Raw genomic sequence first — 7,234 nt, 5'->3', positions numbered from 1 at the left:
GAAGTGGGCTGTTCTGACCAACAGGTAAAATTAGCATTTTGCCCTGGGAAGGGATGACTCCTGAGAACCAACCAGGTGTGGCCTCAAAATCAAAATCAAAAAAAAAAAAAAAAAAAAGAATACTTGGTGTGGGAGCCAGAGCAATAGTACAGCAGGTAAGGTATTTGTCTTACACTTAGCTTACCAGGGTTAAATCCTGAGTATCTTATATGATTCTATATAAGATATATACTGCCAGAAGTAATTTCTGAGTGCATAATCAGGAGTAACTCCTGAGCATCACTGAGAGTGGCCTAAAAACCAAACAAAAAAATAATAAAAATAAAAAACAAAAAATTAATAATACTTTACTATAGAGGCGGAGTAGGCATAAATGCCACCAAGTCAGATGTGCTTAAAATCTGGACATAGCCTTGCTTTGATTTTTTTTTTTTTTTTTTGCTTTTTGGGCCACACCTGGTGACGCTCAGGGGTTACTCCTGGCTATGCACTCAGAAATCATTCCTTGCTTGGGGAACCACGTGGGATGCCAGGGAATTGAACAACGGTCTGTCCTAGGCTAACACATGCAAGGCAGATGCCTTACCTCTTGTGCCACCACTCCAGCCCCAGCCTCGCTTTGATATTTTTAATTAATTAATTTTTTTGGTTTTTGGGGGTCACACTCATGATGCACAGGGGTTACTCATAAGCATCAGGAACTACTCTTGGTGATGCACAAGGGATCATATGGGATGTCTAGGATAAAATTTGTGTTTGCAGCTTGCAAGGCAAATACTCTACCTACTGTACCATCACTCCAACACTTATATTTCTTTTTTTTCTGCCTTTTGTTCAGTTTTGAGGCCACACCCAGCTCAGGGGTTACTCCTGGCTCTGAGCGCAGGAGTCATTCCTGGGAGTAATAAAGGGACCATGTGGGATGCTGGAGATTGAACTCAGGTCCACCACATGCAAGCAAATGCCCTTGATCACTGTGCTATATTGCTCAAATGACACTAAGACATTTGAGAAGTTGCAGCCTACAAACATGAACAACCAAACAAAACCCCAGTATTCTTCAGAGCTGAAAAGGTAGGAATCAATCTAAGGCAGCTTCTGTTCTCAAACAATGGCAAATGAAACAGCAGAAAGAGATTGGTAGGCCGAGAAATGAAGGATCTGAGCTAATGTAAAACAAAACCACAGAGATGGAAAAGGATGAAATTTGTCCAAGAGATGTGTTTTTCTAACCTGGAGAAGAGAAAACTGGGAAGGCTTCCTTCTTCCCAAGGAAGGCTGGGACAGGTTCTTTATGTCTCTCTTGGTGCTTCTCATTCACAAGCTTTTGTCTTATTTTGCTGCCATTTAAGCATCTAGGGAGAGTAAGATTCTTCCTTTCTCCCTGCCTGACCTTGAAAGCAAATGCAGAGCTTTGTTTGAGAGAGCTTTCACTTTCATAAACTTTATACAATTTCTCCAAAATCAGAGGAAATCTGATGGTGGGAGTAGGGGCACTCTTTTCAAGAAAAAAATTCTTCCTGCAATCAAGAGAGGATACATTTAAAGTCATTTTTTTCTGGAATCTGTACTGCTATGTTAGTACCTACGCCTCCTTGCTTTATGGATTTCTTGCTGGGACTCTTATGTCCAGAAATTTAGGAATTAGGAGAAAAACATATAATGCCATATAACTGTACTGCCCTTCCTACCAATTACATAGGTCTCAAGATTTTTAACTGAATATTTCTCAAGGTGATGCATTTTTAGAAGGAAGTCTTTAATTTGTCCTTTTGGTGGGGATCGAAGAGACTTCCCAAGCAGTTGCTAAGCAATTGCCAGTTTACTTAACTAGTAACACTCAGGCCCAGCAGTGCTGAGGAGCTACCAGGATCACTTAAGTGTTGCCCAGAATACCACACGGTACTAGAAATCAAATCTACAGCCTCATGTAGTCTATTCCTGCCCCCCCCAACCCTTTCATTTTGACTGCTCAGTTCAATCACCCTTTGATCTTCCCTTTGGGGATCTCTAACACCCCAGTATGCTTTACTGCTTAAAATTGAGTTAGAGGGAATTTCAGGGAATCAATAAAAAATAACAGGAGGGTCCTAAGATGTTTCATAGTGCTGTTTTCAGAAACTGTAAACAAGGGCACTATTATGAGCACTTAATTATTTCTATGAATACATTACAAACTCCTTTATTGCTAAACTGTAATAACTAAAAACTGACTTACAATGACATTTAAATGAAGTTCATTCCCTGAAAATGAGATTTTAAAATCAGTCAGACAAACAATGGTATCCCTCATCCTAAACCTCGCCCCTGTGTTGACTCCTCCAAATTGTCACTCAGATCCATTAGTATAAGAGGACTATTCCTGTAACAAGGGGCATGACAGTCCCTTGCCTATCATCTCAGCTTTAAGGTCCTGGTTATGTAATAGTCCAGGGTAATGCCAACTACTTCAAGGAGGCTTGAGATTCGTAAAAGCAATTTATTTTTTAATAACAAATAAAGTGTCACCTGCCTTAACTGCAAACATTGATAAGTGTCATGAAGAACATTTTGGTAATAGAAGCATTGATGAGCAGTTATACTCATCTATGTGTTCTACTGTCTTCACAGTTGAATGCTAATATAGCATCTTTGTCAATGCCCAGAGACCTGGGGTCTAAAGTTGTATACATTGAACTTTAATTATCAGAAAGTATAAAATTAAAATTAAAATAATTTTATGTTGATAAATTTTTCTTCTTTTTTTTTTCACCTGGACTTTGATTGAATTGAATTTCCCAATTTATTTCATCTGACAAGAGAAAGGATGTGGGGCATCCTGTGCTTAGACAAATATGCTCACTGTGTGTATAACATCTTAGAAAAAGGGTTTTTAAGAATTGGGAGGGGTGTAGATATTTAAAAAAATATATCATAAAGAGACTTATAAAGAGAAATCTATGGGAATTGATTTTTCTGTCTTTATGTCTTTTACATATTTTAAATGAGTATGCATTACTTTTTGTTTGTATTCATGATTTTTAACATACTTTTAAACCACACATTCATTTCTATGGTTTTTGGAACTTAGTCTTTCTTCATTAATCCTTTAGTTCTTTTTGTAAGGGCCTGAGTTAGATAATGAGATCAATGGAGATTCCAAAGGACTGTTATGGGCATGACCCAGTTTCACTGGGTGGATCAGAGCTAACTTGGGTAGGTCTAGTGTGGTGGCAATGCAGGGTACAGTGTATGTATCTGTTAAATGGCTGTCATGATTATTAAGGGTTGTCTTTTAATGAGTAAACAAATGGTACTCTGGAATTCCTCCGCACAAAACCAGATGGTTTCAAATGTTGTGAAAGGCAGCTAAAGGGGAATACAGACAGAAAGCAAGATAATTTCAGTAGAAAAAACTTAGTGTTGTTTTCAATAGAAACTAAGCATCAGAAGGGACCTCTTTTTGGGGTCAGAGAAATTTAACTGGGAATCCTGCCAAAGCCTGGACTGGAATCAAGAGTTCAGCAGCATCGCTGCTCTGGCATGCAGTCAGCAATGCTTGGCCAAGCTCAGGAGTGGACAAAGAAGAGAGGAACTTTGCAGGAGATGGGCAGTAATTCGGGTAATAGCAAATAAAAATAGACTTGACTTGTGAGTCTGGGATAGAGTTATCCACACCATGGGATCTGGTTCACCTGAAGCAAATGAGCCCCTGTTTTATGAGCAAACACCTGCTCATATACACACTACACCCTTGTCAATGACCATCAAGAGGAAAGTTATTTTCATCAATACATGACAGAGACTGGCCTTCATATGTGTTGCTAGTAATGATGCCAACCTTTGAGGGAGGGAGGAAAGCACAGGGAGCATAACAGACATTTTGGGCAAAAGTAGAAAGAAGACTTTCAGGCTCCTCTAAGATCAAAACAAGGACACTGAGGTTTATGGTGCTGAGGTCTGCACTGGGCTCTCCCTGAAACAACAGCATGGTAATCATTTTGAAGTTTTCTTATTGACAAGGCTGTGGGTTCCCAAGAAGCATTCATATTATGATATATAGATTTGTTCCTATAATAATGTCATTGTCTTTTGGTGATCTTATCTTTTTAATGTCACCTGTTCTGGTCTTTGTAGAAGGCCATTTGGCTGATGCTGATTCTATCTTAAAATAGATCTATGGGCCAAAACTATAGTACAATGGGTACTATTGTACCTTGTCTTGCACATGGCCCAAATGGATTCTATCCCTGACATCTCTACGGTTTCCTGAGCCCCCTTAGGAGTAACCCCTGAGTACAGAGACAGAAGTAACTGCTGAATATTGCTGGGTGTGGCACAAAAGAAGAAACAAACAAACCATTACAACACACCCACAATTCAAATATTTGTCCTCCACTGCCACCTTTAAAATCCAAGTAATCCTTACCATAAAAAAAAATGTCATTTTGCTCATAAAAATCCAAGTCATCTTTCCAAAGCTATATCCTAGTCAAAATCTCTCTGTGGATCTCCCTGCTTCTTCTCACACTCCTGTAGAATTTATTGTCCAGGGGCCAAAGCAATAATGCAGGAGTGGAGCGTTTGCCTTGTATGTGGCTGATCCAGGACAGAATTTGTTTTGATCCCCAGGGTCCTATTTGGTCACCCAAGCCAGGAGCTATTTCTGAGTAGATAGCCAGGAGTAACTCCTGATCATCACTGGGTGTGGCCCATAAACCAAAACAAAACAAAACAAAACAAAAATTTATTATCTATATAGCACCCAGATCCTTTTCAATAGAACCTAAATCAAATGTGGACTCTGTCCTCTTGAAATATTCCATGGTTTTCTGAAGTCTGAAACCAGCCACACTCTGTGGTGGGCCTCCCAGCTATTTGCCCTTTCTGTTTTCATTTTCTACATTTCTTCCACATGTGGCAAGCCCAAGATACATCAAGCTTCTCCTCATTTTTTGTTTTTGTTTCTGTTTTCTTTTGGGGGGGGCAGGGAACTACACCCATCAGTGCTCAGGGATTACTCCTGGCTCTATATTTAGGGATTACTCTTGGTGGACCTCAGGGACCATACATTGGGGATCAGAACCAGGTTGGCTTCATACAAGGCAAATACCTTACCTACTATACTATCTCTGTAGGCCACTCTCCTCAAGTTTTGCATTCACTGAGCCTATACCCATTTCAGAACTTTGGAGTGCTCTAGTACCATCTCTTAGAAAATTCTTACCCAGGTGGTGAATTCCTCTATGTTTGTTTAATCTACCTTATACTGCCACCATAATTTAAGGAAAGTTAAAGTCAGAAGGCCCGCTGAGCTCAGTCAGCGCAGATGGCTGAGAAAAGACCTCAAAGAGAGGTTTCTTCCTTGAAAAGTGAGGGTGGTATTTCCCAAGCTTAGTAATAGTTTCAAACAATAGTTGCAAACAATTTTTTGGCCTAATAAGAATCTTCCTGCTGCTGTGCTAAGTACGTATATAGGTGAGCATTTACTTCAGATGACAAAATTAATACACACAAAATGGCTTTGATTAAATATCACTTTACCTGGGAAAATAAGCATTAAGAGAAACATAAAAATTACTCATTATTCTCAAAGTAAAGTCTTTTAAAAGATGTTCTGCTCACTCATATGAAAGGAGCCCTTCATAGAAACACCTGGAGAACTTGCTAATCTCTTAATTTATATCAGAATTGACACCCAAGGTCCAGCCTAGGAGTAAAAAACTTTGAGATGTTAAAGTTTGCCTCCTGTCTTTTAATTGGAACTTATCATTCAGAAGATTTGTAACCCATACTAGAGGCCCATGAATTATCTGTTGTGAAGAAACTTACAGATCAAACAATATGTACTGATAAGCTTATTGCTAACAAGAAAGTACACTTTTTAACTTTGCAGGAAAGCAGTTGTAGGAAGTCTCTCACACAAAAAATTCATGTTTAAATACACCCTGTAGCATTTAATAAACAGACACACAATTATGATCTACCACAACAACTGAGTGTGTCTCCTTCCTTCACTGAACCCTACACCCACTTTCCTGGGGACCCAAAAAACTCCCTGAAGTGTCTGGACAAAGAGTATTGTACATAATCCCTGCCTATATTTTATATAATCCCTGTTATATATTCTCCTTCTTCCCCCCTACCCTGTCCACCACCTTACAAAATCCCTTCTATCCTCTCACCCCCTCAACCTTGATTCATTATATCTCCCTATTTAACCCTCTTTACTCTCAGTTCTTAACTCCTCAGGAACCAGGACTTCCCTTTGCCCCAGCAAACTGCCACCAGACTCACAAAGCAAAAAAAAAAAAAAAAGACACTCTTCCAGCCCCCCATTTCTTGCTCAAGCAAGAGACTTTCGCCACCGCTCCTACTGATTCTATGTGGCCTATTTATTCCCACCTCCCTTTTATGTGGACTGTAGATTGCTACTGGAACCAGCTCCAGAGGGACCCCAGCTCACGGACACTACCTGATCTCTGACTGCTCCACACCATTTCTCAGACTCCACAATACCACAGTATGGGATGAAAAGGTGCCCTGGATCTTATTCCCCCCTCAGACTATCTCAAAAGATTTAATGGGGATATCTCTATTTTCTTTGTATGTTTCTATAGACAGATTTCCTTAAGAGTTATAATACTCGTGCTCTCTTCAGCAGCACATATACTAAAATTGGAACAATACAGAGAAGATTAGCATGGCCCCTGCACAAGGATGACACGCAAATTCGTGAAGCTTTCCATATTAAAAAAAAAAAGAATTATAACACTCAGTGTTAATTTCCATATGTAGAGGTAACCTTCCCACCCATCCACCCCCCTTTTTTTGCTTGTTTTGGTTCTGCTTTGTAGGAAATTCTAGTAGAAAAGTCTTGCTTGGGATAAGGCCTCAGGTCAAAACCATAGCATGTTAATTTTACTCACAAATGCATCAGTAATATAATATGACACCATTCCTTTTTGCATAGGCACATTAAAACATGGAAATATTAGTATAAAAAGAAATTCTTATATAATAGGGAAAAGAACACAAATTTTATAATGCAAGGGCACCTTCCACCCTGAATATTTTTCATAGTAACTTGACTTAGACCTCTGTTGGTCAGACACCGACAATCCAAACCCAAACCCCATATCTCAACCTCAGAACTAGCACAGTTCTCTCATCCAACACCCAGATTCAAACTCCCTCTTGGGGAGGTTCTAATACAGCTCTGGAACCAACTTGCTCCAGGGTAGGTTTTATAGGA

The 7,234-nt window shown here is 39.5% G+C and overlaps 1 non-coding gene across 1 annotated transcript; it reads left to right on the top strand.

The window, feature by feature from the left end:
* Window positions 1-6,627: 6,627 nt before the first annotated feature.
* Window positions 6,628-6,734, top strand: LOC126016928 (U6 spliceosomal RNA). The gene has a single exon (XR_007498612.1). It is a non-coding gene; the product is annotated as a U6 spliceosomal RNA (small nuclear RNA).
* The last annotated feature ends 500 nt before the right edge of the window (window positions 6,735-7,234 follow it).

This window comes from Suncus etruscus, chromosome 8 (genome assembly GCF_024139225.1).
Source record: "Suncus etruscus isolate mSunEtr1 chromosome 8, mSunEtr1.pri.cur, whole genome shotgun sequence".
NCBI lineage: Eukaryota > Metazoa > Chordata > Mammalia > Eulipotyphla > Soricidae > Suncus > Suncus etruscus.
This window is presented reverse-complemented; position numbering and strand designations above follow the sequence as displayed.